Source organism: Alligator mississippiensis, chromosome 3 (genome assembly GCF_030867095.1).
Source record: "Alligator mississippiensis isolate rAllMis1 chromosome 3, rAllMis1, whole genome shotgun sequence".
Taxonomy (NCBI): domain Eukaryota; kingdom Metazoa; phylum Chordata; order Crocodylia; family Alligatoridae; genus Alligator; species Alligator mississippiensis.
The window spans coordinates 41,736,499-41,755,126 of NC_081826.1; the positions used below are offsets into that span (position 1 = coordinate 41,736,499).

At 42.6% G+C, this 18,628-nt stretch overlaps 1 protein-coding gene across 18 annotated transcripts in view; it reads right to left on the reverse strand.

The window, feature by feature from the left end:
- CPQ (carboxypeptidase Q) overlaps positions 1 to 18,628 on the reverse strand; it is a 390,605-nt gene extending 371,977 nt beyond the window's left edge. For 6 of the 18 annotated variants that reach the window (XR_009460667.1, XR_009460661.1, XR_009460660.1 and 3 more), the window contains exons 1-2: positions 18,068 to 18,258; positions 17,353 to 17,429 (exon numbers count right to left, since the gene is read on the reverse strand). The gene's annotated coding sequence lies outside the window, so the exon portion shown is untranslated. Of the gene's footprint in view, positions 1 to 13,903; positions 14,229 to 14,706; positions 14,927 to 17,352; positions 17,430 to 18,009; positions 18,320 to 18,420 lie in introns of those variants that run through there. The other 12 variants (XM_019495720.2, XM_019495719.2, XR_009460659.1 and 9 more) reach the window with 11 other exon arrangements.

An 18,628-nucleotide genomic window follows, 5' to 3' on the forward strand; every position in this document is an offset into this window, starting at 1 on the left:
TGCCATGTGGAACTATTGATGAGTGGAATAAGACAAGGATTTTGAATTGCAGCTTCAAAACTGAATGGGGTTTTGGTTTTTGTTGTTTTTCTTTCATTTAAAGGTGTTTGCAGTTTGGAATTCTTATATGTGACAACACAGGAATCTTTCATTAGCATTAGCAATTTCCTATACCCCAAGTTATGTCTAGTGTTTTTGGCTTGGAATCGAACCAAAAAACACCTTCTTTGCTAGTGCTAGGGACAGAAGTTATACATGAACAAAAGATCAAAAAAGTGATCAAAGAAACAGAACAGAAGCTCAGTGCACACAAACCAGTTTCAAAATGGCTGAAAATGGTTTAAGATAAACCTGGTTCAATGTAGTATCAGACTTAACTGATTTGGGTCAAACCAGTTTATTAACCTTCTGTCCCAAACCCCTCCTTGATTCAAGTTAAATCAGAGTCCCTCAGCAGCCCAGCATGCTCTCCAGCCTTGGGCTGTGCTGTGCTGTCTGCTCCAGAGAGCAGAGCTGAACCTGTCCCTCCGCTCCCTAGCTGGAGCAGTGAAGGGGGGCAGACAAGGGGGTGGGGGGTAAGCCCAGCTGGGAATGCAGCCCAAACTACAGAGGGTGGGAAGCAGGAAGACTGTCTGGCTGGGGTCTGGGGCCAGGGAGGAAGGTTAAACACCCCTTCCCCCACTCAAACTTACAGCTGGCAGCAACTGTATACTACAAATCCCAGAGGCACCTGGAAGCAAGAAGAGTGATGAGTGACCCTGCAGAGTCCTGCTAATGCAATTCTGGACTGTAAATCCCAGAGACCTCGGGGGCAGCAGGAAGAGAAAGTGAACACAAAGGCAGAGAGACACTCCTCCAGCTTCTAGCCTGAGCCACTGCAGGCATGTGGCTGCATTTCCTGAATCAAAGGTAAATGTCTGTTCATTTCTGTTTCAATATAATTTGTGCAGTTTAGACTAACTTGCAAAGTCTGAATTGATTCATCCTTGGGCTTTTTGACTGTCCATACCTAGCCTAGAAGACCAAGTGTAAACCCATAAGAGCAAGGCATGATCTCCTCTCCATCGGAACTGCTTGACAAATTAGAAATACGTGGCAGAATTCCAGCTGAGATTATCCTACTAAACATAAGGAACGTATAAACTCCTAAAAAAACCTTTGCAAGTGCAAGATGCTAGCCATTATATACTCTGGCAATTTCACAGGTGCTTGGAGGAGCCATGGCCCTGCTTTATCCATTTAGGGGAGAACAGAAGAACTGTTTCCAAATCTTGTGCAAGCACAGAGCAAAACTATTGCGTAGAACTGCACAGCTCTATGTAGACACCAAAATTCTAAACCCATGTCTCAGGTTCTTTGGTTGGCAGCTGTGCAATTGGGATCTGATCCCCAATCCCAATAATCCCACATGTGGAATGGCAAGGAGACGCAGTTGTTGGGATTGGGTATCAGATCCCATCACACCATCAAATGAACATCTGCCAGCACCCCTGAGCTACCTCACTAAATGCTAGGTTTGACAGTAGATGCAGCATAGTCATGTTAATGTAGCACTTTGAGCTAATATACTCTGCTTGTTAGTAGGGCTAATTACTCTGGGCAGAAAACTGCACTAACTCAGTTGTACTCCAGTACCTATGCTAACTCTAAATGCTGATTACACTAGACCTCACTGCAACCTTACAGAGGAAAAAGAAATCTTTCCAAGAATTAGTACAGCCAAAGACTCACTCTTTACTTTTATAGGGCCACATACTTTTATAGCTACAAAAGTCACTCCATTCTTTATGGAGAAGCAGAAACTGTTGTCTCTGCTGCTGAAACATGCAATATGGCATCTCAGTGAATCAGCTGACAAAAAACAACATGCTGATCCTTAAACATTCCACTAGTCAGATATTAATCAGATTTAGCAGAAGAAAACTATTGCAGCAGCAAGATTAAAAGTGTAGGGCCTTGATGATCATTCAACACATTTGATGAGGGATTTAGAAGGAAAAAAAAAAAAATCACTGATGCTTTATAGTGTGCAGGATGAATAGGAGATAATAGAAACAAAGTAGGAATTCAGGAAGTACATGCTTTCAATCCAGTTAGAACACAAATGATCCCGCAGGCTTTTGTATGCCAAAAAGGAAAAGTTAGTAGAAAAGGAGAGAAACTGGAGAGATAAGGGTGGAAGACAGGAGTGGAGGGGGGTAAGAAAAGACGCACAAAACCTAGGAATCTGAAAGAAACCTATAAACCAGAGAAAAGATAGGAGGAGAAGGAGTAAGAAAGGCTTGATGTTTTAAAGGCAAGAAGAGAAATCAAAAGGGAACAGGGTCTTAGAATGGAAAATGTAAATCTTTTCTAATTTCAAAATTAAGAGAGGGACATAAATGTACAGCATAAATTATCTGAGTTGCTGGGAACAATGGGAAAGAGGGTAATACCTAATGGAAAGTCTCCTGGTATGAGAAGATCACTCTCACAGACTGGCCAGTATTGTTTCATCATTTTCTTGTAATCCATCATCTAGTTGCCTTTGACTACCAGTTCCCTCTTCTTAGATCCAGGGTGTTCAAAACATACAGCTCATGGGCGATATCCCACCCACAGAGCCAGCTCACTGTGGGATTCTTCTAGGGTGCCCAGCACTGCAACTTGTTCCCACAGAAGAGGCCAAGCACCCAGAATGCTGGGCCTCTTCCTCCTGGGTCCAGACTGGCCAGGACAAGCATCACACGTGCTTGACCTGGCATGCTGGTGGAGGGCGGGAGAAACAGGAGTGACTGTGGGCACAATCTAGCCCCACACCATTCACCTGGCGTGTGGACCACTCCTGCACTATTTGGCCAACTTACTGGACCACACAAGCTTAATACCCGTCTTAGTCTAAGTTCTTTGGGGCAAGGACTATTTTTCAATGGTGCCTAAGACAACAAGGTCCTGGTCCATGACTAGTATTTGTGAATGCTACCACAACACAAAGCACAACCATTACCACACTTCCATGGTTTTGAATAAAGAGGATGTAAAATAGGAAGTGAAGACATACAGCAAAGTAAACAGATGAACTTTCTATTGTATATATTACATTAAGATTTTAGGGAACTTAAAGAGAGAAGCAGAAAAGAGGGAAATCAGATAATTGTTTAAACAATGTATCTGGTCTTGTGTGGCAAGGTTTCCCAAAATCCCAGGGGAAAGATACAGACAGCTCACAATACGCAAACTTAAGAGACACGAGGAAAGAAAAAAACAATAGATTTAGGATAACACTTAATGATTAAAGGTTTCCAAAATCTGTGAAGTATCTTTTAGCTTCCTAATCACGTAGTGTTGAAGGAAATCATGGAAATCGTACACTTTGAAATACATGCAGTGTTTTGGATAATATCAGATTAGACATAAAGACCTCAGGGTAAGGAAAAAAACTTGCAGGCTGCACAGTGGTATCAGATACATTTACTAGCATCTGAGAGAAAGTTTGTTGTGACAGCTGTGGAGTAAGAGGTCTTGAAGGTTGGGTGGATTTGCAACATGAGATGAAGATTTCTGTTTTAAAAAGTCACAGGATTCTTCCATCACATGGAAGGAGAAAACAGCAAGAAGCTTTATCACAAAAATGTGAAGTAGAAAAAAAGAGGTATTTTTCCAGGCCTACTCTTTCAAGATTTGTGAATGAAGAATCTGCCTGGATAACTCCTCAGTTAAAAGTCTTATTGCTCTGAGACTACACAGTCAAATTTAAGGTTATGATTTCTTGTACAGAACTTAACATCAGCCTTTGTCTTGGAAATAATGGATGCCAAGGCAAAAAAAAAGTCAATTGAGGAGCACTGCTTAGACCATGGTAAAGCTGCTATAAACAAAAATAACTACTATCAAAGCAGCCGAAGTTTTTTGATCTTGGAAAGGGAATGTGCCATCCTTTCAGATCAGAGACAGAAAACTAAAATGGGAATACAGGGTAAATTTCAGATAAGGGAATAATTGAGTGAAATAAACATTCATTGGGAAAAAGATATCTAAAAAGCAATAATGCAGAAAGAATCTCAGTGTTACAGTGGATACAAGCAAATAGTTACAGTAAATTGAAGTAGATTATCAACTGGGAGTATAGAAATTACACTATAAAAATCCAGTGCGGTTTTGGACGATTGCAAAGACACCATGTTACAAGGTCGCAGTGTTACCAGTGTTAGCCATTTTCAGGGGACCTGTCAAGCTGCAGACGCATAGCTAAAGCAGAAAGTCCCAAAGCCTATTTCTGAGTGACCACAAAGTTAACTTTGGCAGACCTTACAACTTCCCTAATTAACGAACTACAAAATGACCATGCCCAACAAAAAGATCAAGTGAAACAAAGCAAGACTAGATAGCAATCATACAAGAAGGCCTTAAAATAAACAACTGAAACATTATAGCTTAATCCTAAAAATGTTAAAAGCAGTGATTGATGTAGCCAAATGCATTATAGTGTTATAAGAGACGGCTCATTATACAGCTAATGACACCTCCCAAAGTCTCAATGAAACAAAAGAAAGTAAAGAAATAAAAAATGTCTCTTAGAGTAACTCAGGTATAAATACGGGCCATGACCCTGAGGCAAACTGGAGAACACAGCAAACCCAAGAAGACACACTGTTACTCCGTATGTCATCCTCTTCCTACTTTCAGGTTTTCTGAGATGCTTTAACAGCTGTCTAGATTGTTGCTAGTCTGGAGATAAGCAAATGCCTTTTACTTGTTCATGAAATTAAATTCAGGTTTGGTTAATATATAAAACCTTTCAAGAAATGCCATTTTCCTCTCCTCATTTGAGTTTTCAAGAACATTTTTGCAGAATACGTGCACAATAGCTGCACATGAGCATTTTGTAAAGCTGAGACCACCCCAAACCAGCAACAGAAAACACCACACTAAAAACATCTGAGGCTTGCTGATAACCAGCTGGTGGGAATGGTAAGCAAAGATTAAGTTTGTAGAAGGGCCTTGCAGTCTTTTCCATAGCAAGCAAAATTCACTTGTGTAACTTGAAAATATAAAGAGATCTTTACAGATTTCCCCTGCCCTACACATACCCAGATCACCTTTTTAAGTTTTTTTCAATAAGAGAGAATGATCTGAGCCAGAAAAAAAGAACAAGGCAGTTGAGAGTAAGAAGCAGCAACAGACTGAAAGTCTGGGGACTCAAAATGGAGAAGAAACCACACTTAAAATGCATTTTTTTTCCTTTCTTCATCACACTAGAACAAAATATCTTGAATGCTGGATTTGTAGGTAAGGATTTACCCCTACAATTTTGAGACCAAAATATTTGGTATTAGAATTTCTAGTCAAAGCCTAACCGAGCAAATCTGGCTGAAGAAATGAAAGCCTCCTTCATGTCAAGACAAAACTGAATGAAAAATAAAGAAAGGAACATTTATCAAGAAACTGATCAACCAATCTCACTGAATAATGCAACTGAATAATGGCTGATGGGTGGAAACAGAAATGGAAGTTCAGCGAATGTCCTTAACAGCAGTCAACATGGAGCTGCCACATTGTCAGTCAGACCTCTACACAGGCTGGACTGCCCACCCTGTGGAATTATGAATACAAGCAGGTTGCCAAATCATGCAAGAGTTACACAGGCATTTCTTGGAACTCCTCCAAGCAACATTCCAGCAACAAGACTTCAGTTCTGCTGAAGATATGCAGCACCATTCAACGTATGTATTTTTGCCAGTGAATATTGTTTTAGTTGAAAGGCATTCTTGATCAAATTGCACAATTACTTAAAATGTGGTTTTAAATGTCCTCGCTAGTGTCTCTCTTTAAGGTGACAATCCTAGAAGACACTTAGGATGCTTACACAAGTTACATTTTTTGTGCAATTGGGCTCCTAAAAGTGCTCTACAGCCATGATATAACACCAATGCACAGCTGCAGAGCAATTTTTTTAAGTGGCTGATTGCACGAAAAATTAATTCAGGTTAAATTAGGTAACAGATGAAGGTGCTCTAAAGCACAGCACTTGTGTTCCAATCCAGGTTATTTTTTCCCTGCTTTGCAGGGCTGGGCTGGTGTTTGCACTGGCAACTGGGGGGGGGGGAGCAGCATAGAACAGCCAGCAGCTTTGCCTGACCAGGGCTATGTGGGGAGTGAGGGGTGGAAAGGAGCCTCCTTGCCTTGCACAGCTCCCCCCACCCCCCACCCGAGGTACTGGAAGGAGCTGGGCCAGGCCTATGAGGCAAGGGGCCTCCCTTCCACCCAAGCCCTTCACCCCTGCTCCAGCTCTGGCCAGGCAAAGCACCCAGCACCTCTGATCTATTCCCTCCCTCTCTCCCTACACCACTGACAGCCCTAGAGTTGCAGAGAGGAGGCAGGGTTGGGGCAAGGGGTGGTTTGGTTACCTCCTCAGAGGCTGCTAGAGCAGCCTCGCCTACTGGCCAGGATGAGTGCAGGCAGGCTCCAGCCCACTACAACAGGCAAATGTCTGTGTGAAGCGCCATGACTTAGAACAGGGCTCTTAACATCTGTAGGCACCCTTAAGTACATACTTAAGTTTGCTCTCAAGTGATCGGTTCCACTGCTTTCAATGAGGGCCACAACTCACCCCCTGCCTGCTCGGTGGCAGTGTGATCTCACCATAGTGGCACAGAGCTCCCAGCAGCAGCATCAGGCTCCCCACACTGCCCCACACTGCTCTGCCCTGCCACTCCAGGTCTCACCCACTGAGCCATGGAGGCCCCAGGGGTAGGACAGCAAGGCGGGGATCCCGAGCCCAAAGCAGGCAGCCCACATCTGCCTCCCCATCCCTTCCCTGGGCTCCACTGGGGCTGTGCTGCCCGGGAGGAAGGGGGAGCCAGGCTCCACGCTCTGCTCCACCCCAGCATCCACCACCTCCTACGTACAGCAGCCAGAGCTCAGGTGCTGCTGTGAGGGGGCAGGGGGCTGTGGATCCAGATCCTGGCCCCGTACCCTGGAAGCTGGGGTCCCATTCCGGCAGGACTGGGATGTCAGGGGGCTGTGACTGTGGAGTGAGGGGCACAAGCAGCGCCAGAGGGCTGTGGGTAGGGAGTGGGGGGCAATAGTATGGGCTAGGCACTAGCATATAAGGGCTGCTCAGTGCTAGAAAAGAACAGGGAGGGACAGCCAGAGCTAGATCCATGTCCTAATGAGCAAAGGGGCTAGAGGGAGCTCTGATTTTCCATGTTAAAACCCCCAAATTTTAGGTATTTAGAATTTATTTTATTGTGCTGATTGAGGCATTGTTAGGCTTTCAAATTGCTTTAAAATTGTAAATTTATCCATAAAACATTGTTTTCAACTAATACCTATATATAGTGGTGTTTCATTTTAAAAAAAAATCACAGAAAAACACAGATTTGGGAGGTTTTAATAAGAGAACTTGTGATTTTTACAAAGAGAAAACCAAGATCCCTGGTGATGATTAGTAATAAATCAGCATGGATTCACCATGGGCAAATCACGTCTAACCAACCTGATTGCCTACTATGATGGGTGACTGGCTCTGTGGATGCAGGGAGACCAGTGTATGTGGTATACCTTGATTTTAGCAAGGCTTTTGATATGGTCTCCCACAACATTCTCACAGACAGCTAAGGAAGTATGGGTTGGATGAATGGACTGTAAGGTGGGTAGAAGAGGGTAGTACTCAATGGGTCATTGTCTAGTTGGCAGGCGGTATTAAGTGGAGTGCCCCAAGGGTCAGTCCTGGGTCCAGTTCTGTTCAATATCTTGATCAACAACCTGGAAGATGAAATGGAGTGCACCCTCAACAAGTTTGCAGATGACACTCGGGGGGGGGGGAGGGGGAGAAGGGAGTAACAGATACACTGAGGGTAGGGCTAGAATTCAGAGTGACCTAGACAAATTGGAGGATTGGGCCAAAAGAAATCTCATGAGGTTCAAAAAGGGCAAATGCAAAGTCCTGCACTTAGGATGGAACAATCCAATGCACCGGTACAGGCTGGGGGCTGACTTGCTGGGCAACAGCTCTACAGAAGAGGACCTGGGGGTTACAGGTCCTCAGTAAGCTGAATGAGACAACAGTATGCCCTTGTAGCCAAGAAGGCTAATGGCATACTGGGCTGCATTGGTAGGGCTGCTGTCAGCAGGTCAAGCAAAGCCATTATTCCCCTGTTGAGCACTGGTAAGGCCGTATCTGGAGTACTGTGTTCAGTTTTGGGCACCGCTCTACAAGGATGTGGACAAGTTGGAGACAGTCCAGTGTAGGACAGTGAAAATGATAAGGCCGCTGGGGGACATGACTTCTGAGGAAAGGCTGAGGGAACTGGGCTTATTCAGTCCAGAGTAGTGAAGACTAAGAGAAGATTTAATAGCAGCCTTCAACTACATGAAGGTGGGTTTGAAAGAGGATGGAGCTAAACTGTTCTCAGTGGTGGCAGATGACAGAACAAGGAGCAATGGTCTCAAAATGCAGCAAGGGAAGTTTGGTTTAAATATTAGGAAGAACTGTACTTGGAGTACAGTTTATATAAGGTTCATATTTCCAGCTTCTTTTAACCTGTTTTCCAATGCATAAGATTTTCAATGCACTTGAAACCATGAAGTACTAAAGCATTCCTTATAGATTTTTCAAACAAATAATCTTTCAAAATATTTAGAACTGGTATAAAAATACTGCTTTTTAATTAAATGTTATTATTATTATAGATAATTGCTTTAACTTACTGTTTACCAAAAAGAGTATTTTTTAAACATATGCACATAAGTACCAACAACAGCTGTTCCTTCAATGAAAGGGCTTTTCCGGAATTCCAAAACCATTTGAGAAGCCCATTAATTTAGTAAGCTAAAAACAATCTTCTCATGATAGAATCATTCACTCAATCTCATAGTATTTAAAAAAAATAGTCCTTGTTCTGAAGTTGCTTGTCATATCTGTGTCTGCCATTTTTCTCAAATGCTGTTCTTGAATTTAACAATACAAAGACTGGTACTGCATTCAAGTCATAAACAAACAGGAAAGATACTACATTTGACAAGTAAAGGCTGACTGGAATGACACGTGACTTCTTACAGAACAGGAGACATCATAGGAAATTAGGGTTGGAAGGGACCTCAGGAGGTCATCTGGTCCAACCCCTGCTCAAAGCAGGACCACCCCCAACTACTGTAGATCATTCCAGCCACTTTGAGCCAGTCCTTAAGAAGCTTAAAAGATGGAGATTCAACCACCTCTCTAGGTAACCTGTTCCAGTGCTTTACTACCCTCCTAGTGAGAAAGTTTTTCCTAATATCCAGCCTAAGCCTTGCTGCAATTTGAGACCACTGCTCCTTGTTCTGTCATCTGTCACTACCAAGAACAGTTTAGCTCCATCCTCTTTGGAACCCCCCTGCAGGTAGTTAAAGGCTGTTACTGAATCCCCTCTTAGTTTTCCCTTCTGCAGACTAAATAAACTCAGTCCCTTCAGCCTCTCCTCAGAAGTCAGGACCCCCAGCCTCCTCACCATTTTCACTGTCCCCCACTGGACTCTCTCCAACTTGTCCACATCCTTTCTATAATAGGGGGGACACAAAACTGGACACAGTACTCCAAATGTAGTCTCCCCAGTGCAGAATACAGCAGAATAATTATTTCCCTTGATCTGCTGGCAACACTCCTACAAATGCATCCCAGTATACTGTTGGCAGCAAGGGCACCCTGCTTACTCATATCCATCTTATTGTCCACTGGAGCCTCCCAGTCTTTTCTGCAGAGTTGCTGCTTAGGCAGTCAGTCCTCAGGTACTGGTACTGTGGTTATGAAAATTAGTCCTAGAATACAGACACCCTCACATTAATTTAGAAATCTCTAAAGAATACATAAGAGTCATTTTCCATTGAGCTCTCCTCTGTAACTATTAAGAGCCAGTACAGAGCATGGACGATCTCGCTGGTCAAGTTAACAGTGCATTACTTCCATTCTCTGACAACACTGACTTCCTATTTGACTAATTGTACCATGCCAACTGGCAACAGGGATCCAGAAATACCTACAGAGAACAAATCACATCTACTCTAGATCACCTTGCCCAGAATTAACTGAACACAGTTTCCATGTGTGAACATCTGGATGCCAAGCAGTCTCAACAGGGTGCTACCATCTCTAAAGTTCACCTTCCCCACTTAGCTCCAGGACTACCTTTTTTAAGGCAATTATCTTTTCCTGCTAATGAGTATAGCTGAGCAAGCATTGACTCTGGTTGTATGTGACAACACTTGTAACTGCACCTATTGCTAGAAAAAAAACATTTGTCACTGGATAGTGGTCATACAATAGAAAATGCTAAAAGTTAGCTGACTTGTATGCTGGCTCAGCATTGTGTGAGATAAGAGATCACAGTGGACAATGTTCTATTTTATGGTAGAGTTAAAGTAATAGATATGTGCCCACACTAATTTAATATTACATTTGCGTAGTTCCTGTTTCACTTGATTTTAAATAGTATAAAAAATAATCATCATTCTTTCGTGGCAGCTTTTCCACACTTTAATTTAAGTTTGCATGCTGGTGTTAACCATACTCTCAATTTAAAAAACAAAACAAAACAGTCAATTTAATATTAGTAATAGAGCACTTAAAGTAGCAACAGAAAGCGTCAGTTGTCCCAGCGCTGCAAGAATGAAGAAAAGACTATGCTTATTTCAAGGAAGACAGAGTGGAGCATGAAAAGGAAAACAACAGTTCAAAGTACTAAGTATTTCTCTACAAAACATTAATCTTAGGTGAAGCTGGCAGCAACACCTCTTAAGGCTGCTGAACACTTCCTGTGTAAGACCATATTCTCAACTATAAAACTTAGTCTAATGTATATCATTTGGGCTGAAATTTTCCAAGCCATTCCTCAGCTTCAGGCTGAATTGTTCTGAAAAAATTCCAGCAGTTTCCATGAACTGGACAGCTTTGCTCTAGTTTATTCATCTGGCCCTGTGAGCTGGATGAGGGATGCAGGGCTGATCTGAGACTGGGCTCACAGACTGGACCCACACACAGAGCTAGTCTGCCAAGGGCACCTCATGTAGTGCAGGGTGTTTATAAAATCCTTGTGCAACTTTAAACTTTAAGAATTTTGGATGTACACATGATAGAAGCAAACTGTAAACGGTGAATGAAAGCATAATTCATTAACTTCTAACACAATGCAGCTCAAATTTCTAGCCTTCAACATAACCACCATCATTCATGATACGTCATTCAGTCTGATTTTCCAACTCAAAGCAAACATTTTCCAGTTGCTGCTGAGCGATTTCATGAATTGCATTTTTGATCCTTACCCTATGCATAACTTATACTATGCTAAAAAACGTAATGAATTATGCTTTCAATTGCCATTTACAGTTTGCTTTTATCATGGGTCTATGCAAAGTTATTAAAGTTTAGAGTTGCACAAGGACTTTATAAACACCCTGTACATGCCCTGGAACAGTTCTGCACACTGTAAGCAGCACATGCTGGCTCCAGTCCAGGGCTCGCACACAAAGACAGCATGGTGTACATGCTGTATGAGGTGCCTGGATTGGCCCCGTATGCTGGCTCCAATGCATCTGGCCAGTCTGTGGATCAAATTCAGACCAGTCCTGTAGCCAGTGCTCAGGGCCAGTCCAGTATGGTGCTGCATGTAGTTGGTAACCCGCGCAGCACACACAGCACCAGATCTAGCACTGTATGCTGCATGTAGTGCATGCCAGACCCACAGACCAAATCATACAGCTCCACAGGCCAGATCCAGCCCGCAGGCTGCATCTTTGGCACACCTCAGTTAGAGAAGGGCATATAAAATAACACAAACACATCAAATAAAAGTTTCTGGAGACCTTCTCAATAGAGTCCCACTAAAGCTACACATTCCCCAAGAGTTCTGTCCACAGTGAGCATATTAAAAAAAATAAAATAAAAAGATTATGACATGGAGGGAAAGTGAAGGGGACAGGAGACTAGGCATCTGTGGGAAAGTGGACATTATACAGGATAAGAAACCAGAGAAGACTAACAAGAGTGTGGGCACTGGAGAAGGGTGAAGGTTGGGTGGATTGGGGATAAGAAAGTAGACTGACAGATCAAGGGAGATGGTACAAGAAATTATACTGAGGAAAAAATCTGTATCCACTGAGTACACTCCCTTCCAGAAACTGGAAAGAACCACAGGAGTCCTAAGTCTCACTATTTCTCTGCCATCAGTAGATATCTGAAGAACCACAGACTTTAAAAAACACCACGTAGAAGATAAGTATGAATTTTTCTTCATAGAGCTATTCCCTTCTCACTAAACAGCTCTTAATTCCTGGATTCATCTACTGTTTTAACCTCAGGATCAAATGAATTCACTTGGAACATTTGTTCTTAATCCTTCTACTTTGAATAAAATTTGCCATCTGATCTGGATCAAAGAATACAGGATTTGCCATATAAATGATAAGACAGCTCTTCAAACGAGCTTAGGTTCTTTCAGTCTCAAAGCGTAACTCAGAAACCATTTTTCTGCTATTCATAAGAATCCAAGCAGTATTGGGAAGGAAGATCCTCAACATTTTCTAAATGTCAGGCTATACGAAGTATGCAATCTTGTTCACTTAAACACACAAAATTAACCAACTGAATCGATGCAACAGAAAGAATATCTGTATTCAATACCAATACAAATGCTGTATCATTCTCTGACAAAAATGAATTTACCTTGAGCAACAAAAGGCATATTGCCAGTCAAAATAACATTACTGCTCCTAGGAGAAAATTATTTTCCCCTGAAGAACAAAAAAAATAGTTCTCTCGGACGTATGTTTTTAACCTAGCTAAAACTGTTTTGTGATGAATACAGTCAGATAAAAAAAATTTTAAAAAACCCCTCAAACTTAAGATTTAGACCTCTCTGGCTGCATGCCTTTCCCCCCCACCCCAGCCAAGCTCTCCCCAGTCCCGATTCCTAAAGGCACTCTTCTTCCTGTTCTTAAGTGTCCCCTAAAGACTTCTTCCACAATGTTCATAAGAGAACCAAAATGAACAAATAACCAAAAATCAGTCTCTCAATCTGTCTCTACACTTTCTAGGGCATTTCATCTTCAGTGGTTCTATGAAGACTAAACTTTGAGAAGATGATTCTTTCTTCACTTTACAGCTTGTATAACACTGAACATGTTTGCCGTCATTAATAATATTCTCTCTCTGGATCGAGATTTCTTAAGATTAATATTATCTATTCAAATAAATTATTAATCTTAAAGAAATCAGGAGCTTCCATTTCTTTGTTTTCAACCTGGCAAAGAATACTTCACATTTTCAACCTGAAAGTCTATGAAGTATAGTCTAAATGGAATATTTTGCTCTCCAGAAATAAATTGCAGCAAAACACGGGTATACAAGGAGCCTGTGATTCAGGGTTGTCAGAAGAGCCAGCATCAGGAATGGGTCAATCAAGGCCTGCTGGCAAAGCAAAAGGAACAGGTTCAGAGATCTGCTCTGCACTATGGTCCAAACTAGCTATCAAGGAATGAAGGACTTGCATGGACTATTGATTAAATAGGAGTTGGCTTAGGCCATAAGGTCCCAAGACAGCATGATTTTTTAGGCCTATTTTCACATGTGTAATATTTCAGAAAAGCCTTAGCAGAGCTGCTTGGGTCACTGAATTATTTAAAAACCATTTCTCCTATATAAAAGGACAGTCAGCAGCCAGCCCAAACACTTTCAAAAATGTAACAATAAAGCAAACAAGTATATACAGAAAATAAGGCTGCAAAAATAAATACATAAAAATCCCTTCCTCTTTTTGATTTGAGTGAGCTAACAAAAAAATTCCCCACTATTACTAAATCTAGGGAAAGATCAGGCATTATAACTAACAAATGCAACAAAATAACAAACAGAGGAAATAAAATGATAGGAAAAATAGAACTGTTCACTCACATCAGTATCAGAATAGCAGCTAGAAAGGTGGCAACAGTTCTTAATCACAGAGAATGCTAAATCATGCTCACATCAGGTCAAAGGGCAGCCTTTTGGGCAGATCATCATCTGGTACTAAATGTTATTACTCCAGTGAAGTTGGGAAACCCTGTGTTATACCCTGCTATACACATTTAGCTAGTTGCATTTATCCAGACAACTTCTCTGGTCTCAGGCTAAACTGAACTCATTTACTGTCCTTCACCAACAACGCTCCTAAAGGCATTTCTACATTTTCTCATGATGGGAAAAAAATATCCATTTTAAAGATCTTTCTCAAATTGCCTTTTATAGTCTCTTTAACTATATATGTGTGCATGCAAAAGCAGCAGTGAAGGGCCTGGGTAACTTAAGTACCTAAGGTGAAACACCTGGATGGGAACCTGATTTCCAGAAAATTCTGAACACCTGCCCTCTGTTTTTTTAACATGCACACACGCACCATAAACTCAAGCTCATTTCAAGGTTGAACACTCAAAGTCATTTGTCAGTCTAGCAAATGTTAGCCTACGCTCCTTATTTAAATGACTTGCAACTTCCTCCCCACCCCCCTTCTTGTAAAGCTAAAACAAAAGAATGGAATATATTGTCCCAAAATCATCATAAATGCAAGACTTGAGAAGATTTCCTTAGTCAAGTAATTAATGTTTGGAAAGTTACGCATCAGACTTAAAACTTCATTCTCCCCATTTGAGGGGAAACATAACTGACTTCTGTTTTAATGTAACATTTTGAGATTGTTCTTTTTGTATAGAAACAAATACCTGAAATTGCCAAAGTGCAAACAAGTCTTCATGCTGAGGCAGTGCAGTGCTTTCTATTATTTTTCTACGCCACAAGACTACAGCCCCTTGGTATATTTCTACATACAATATATTTAAGCAAGATTTTTCTCCCCTGCAGCTGCTACCCCATAGATGGCATTGCCATCTTGCTCCTTCATCCACCCATGACTGGAGAGGAAAAGTAACAAAACCTAGTTTTCAAACTTCAAAGTAAGTAAATAAATAGTTTTTTCACTGAAGCAGAATAAAACCCCCAAATAACCCCCCTATGCATATAGCAATTTATAAAATTCTAAAAATACAGTAAGTTCTGTTTTAAGAGCATAGCCACAGGGCTGAAAAAAGGCTGCCCAATTACCAAGGCTGCACCTATCCAACTTAATGTAAGCAATGTTAATTGAGTACAGGGTGCTGTTGCATTAACAAGCCTAAAACTAATTAATCCCCCCCATTTTCAAAGCTTCTAGAAGCAGTTTTCTGACAGCTGCTTCCTCTTCACTGTTTCTCTGACAATTAAAGGAAGTACAATTAGTTATAGAGTAAAAGTCACAGTTAATATGCAGGTACCAGGAGTACAAGTTACAAAGTAGACAGTAGGGGCTGAAAGATGCTATGCTCTTGTCTTAAGCAAGTTATGCACTTGACTGATATGCAGGTAACTGATGATTAGTTACATTGTAAGCAATGGATGAACTGGGAGTGACATTGTGTTATGTATTTTAGCTAATTATGCACTTCAGTAGATATACAGATGGAGCTCGCTATGGCAAGAAAGGCCTTGTAAAGCATTCCTCTGTTGCTTCCTTTATTGATTCTTTCAGTGACTTGGTATTAAAGACATGTAACCTGTGCACATCCACATTATAAATGGAGTCATATGAGCCTTTAATGATACGTGTCTCTGAACAGAGATTAAATGTTAGGCTGTTCTCTCCAACCCACACTGGCAATCTCTCCTTACCCGATTTGTTACTTTACTGCTCTGCTTTTAAGTCTTCCAAATCCAGTGGAGCCAGTCATAGCACTTTAAAAATTACAATGAATCTGTGACCTTTTGCTGGCCAAGACTTGTATAAACCCCTAACAAAACTGCACTCAGATGAAAGTCATGGCTATTTTAGTCGGAAGTCAATCAGAGAGCAGGCTAAATATGCACCTTGTAGACTAACTAAATAAGATAAATAAAGAAGGTACACAAGCTTTTGTGAACCCAAGTTTATTTCATCAGATGATGTGAAAGGATATGCAGAAAGCAGAGTATAAGGAGAGATGCTCATATTCTGCTTCCTACATGTCCTTGTAAAGCATCTGATGAAATGAACTTGGGTTCATGAAAGTTTGTGCTCACTATATATAATAATATTTAGTTAATATATAAGTTGCGTATAAACTGCACCTTCTGATCTGCCATCTAAACCACATTGCAAACAACATTTGCTTAAATTTTACAAGGGTCCAACAGACTAGAGGTATAAAACATTAACTTTATGGACAGGATGCTTTTGTTTTTCATTCAATAGAATATCAAGCAAGAGCGACTAGTGTTCCTGAAGAATAGAAAGCAAGAGAGAAGCATGCGAATGACTTCAAAGCAACAGTCTTTAATCCTTACAGGATAATGCCAAAGCAAAATTGAAGCTAACCCTTTTCATTCTACCTTCAACATTTATGAATTCAGCTCATGGCCAAAGCAAAGAGAACTCCATTCTGGGTAAGAAAGAATGTAGTTCTAGCATATAATAGCAGAACCTTCTCTGTTCTAGCACAATGTCAGGCTTATTTACGTTCCTACAACAAATAGCACATTATAGCTCTTGTATACCATGTAAAATATTCCAGAAATGATCTTTGTAGAGCTACAGATCTCAGTATGTTAAAAAAAAAAAAATGTCTTCTCTTAGACAACCAAAATCCCTTCTCCAGCCCATACTCTCTCTTTTGCAAAGAACTCAAAACGAAAATCTTTAAATGCCATGTTACTTTCTGTTAAACCAACCTAGCCCATCTTTTAGATCACGTGCAAAGCCTTCTGTTGAGAAGCGTGCATCTACCAGGCAGACACGTGAGTTTTTTAAATGCAAAGTGTGCCATAAAAATGAAATCGAATACGTAAGTGATCCACTTGACATGGGCTTGTTTTCTAAGGAATGTTCTGATTGGTAACCTTTAATCCGCCCTGCTTTTAGACAATTCTTTACAACATCTATCTATATCTATATAACTTAAATCTCTTATTCCAGAGGCCAGGTCATGGGGATTGGTAGCTCACCCATGTCAAAAATTTAAATTAGTCTACAAGAGAAGAAAACAGATGGAAATGATGGTCTGAAAGCTTTTGAATTTGGAACAGGCAATGATGCATAAACCATAAAGTCAAGATGATGATGATTATGACAAAAAGTTATAAAAAATTTAAAAAATCAAATTAATCTTCCGCAGCGAAGCATGGGTTCAGCTAGTAAGGAATCAAATGTTGATCATTCCAGGCTTCTTAAAATATAAGTAAGCATATGGGGACTAACCACAGGACACAGCTTTGATAAGAAACGATTCTTAAGAAGCACAAAATGTAGGAGCCATAGGCCCCCAGCTATGAGCTGACATTCCAGATGTGAGGATATTTACCTTCTTGAAAGTCAGAGCCAGTGCCTTGCCTTTTTCCCTCTTCTCAGTCTTCCAACAGCCAACAGTCCTCTTAAGCTCTGGAAGGGTGAAATATGAGGCTAAAAACAGTTGACTGGTATATCCCAAAACTGGACAGAGTACTCTAGATGTGGCCTCACCCGTGCCTAGTAGAGAGGAAGGGATTCTTCCCTTCTATCAAGCACTGGTGAGGCTACACGTGGAGTAGTGTGTCCAATCCCCCCCAAAAGGATATGGACAAATTGGGAAGAGTACAGTGGAGGAGAACAAAAATGGTGAGGGGGCGGGGGCACATGATTTCTGCGGAGAGGCTGGGGGAACTGGAGAAGAGAAGAGGGTGGGGGGGATTTAATAGCAGCCTTCAACCCCAGAAGGGTAGTTATAAAGAGGCAGCAGATGACAGGACACAGCCCAATGGTCTCAAGTTGCAGCAAGGAAAGTTTAGGTTGGAGATTAGGGCAAACCCGCTCACGAGGAGGGTAGTAAAGCCCCGGAACAGGCTACCCAGGGAGACGGGGAATCTCTATCCTTGACGGTTTTCAAGCCCCCACTACACAAAGCCCTGGCTGGGATGATCTAGCTGGAGCTGGGCCTGCTCTGAACAGGGGTGACTGATCGCCTCCTGAGGTCCCTTCCCACCTTCACTTTCTACCACCCCGTGATCTCCCGGCTCATCGCCCAGGGCTTTGACTCCCACCAAAAGCAGCGGGGATGCCAGCTGGCTCCGTCTCGTTGCCCCGGGACACAAACAGACGAGCGGCTCCACTGCAGCGGGCGGCCGCGAGGGAACACGTCCCCGCCATCCCGCCCGCGAATGACCGCGGGGCCTCGGGCCCACGGCGCTGCCCCGCGTGAGCCGCCCGCGCTCCCGGAGCCCCGCCCCGCCCCGCCCCACGCGCTGCGGGGCCCCGGAGCAAGGGGGCGGGCGGATAAAATGGCTCTGCTTTCGCCCGGGATTTCCCGAGGCTCCCAAGCCCGCCAGCGCCAGCCGCGGAGCAGGGGACGAGCCCCGCACGGAGCCCGGGCGCCGCAGCGCAGCGCAGCACGCACCTTCGCGCGGGCCCCGGACGCGGCTTCCGCGGGGCGGAGCGGGGCGCGCTTCAGCCCAGCTCGGGACGCGCCCCCGGAAGGCCGCGGCAGCAGCCAGCCCCGCTTGCGCCTGCTCGGCTCTTCCAGCCCGGCCTCGGCTTCCTCCCTGCGCCCCCCGCCTGCCCGAGGCCTTCAGGGCTCCCGTGGATCCTAAAGACCTGCGGTGCAA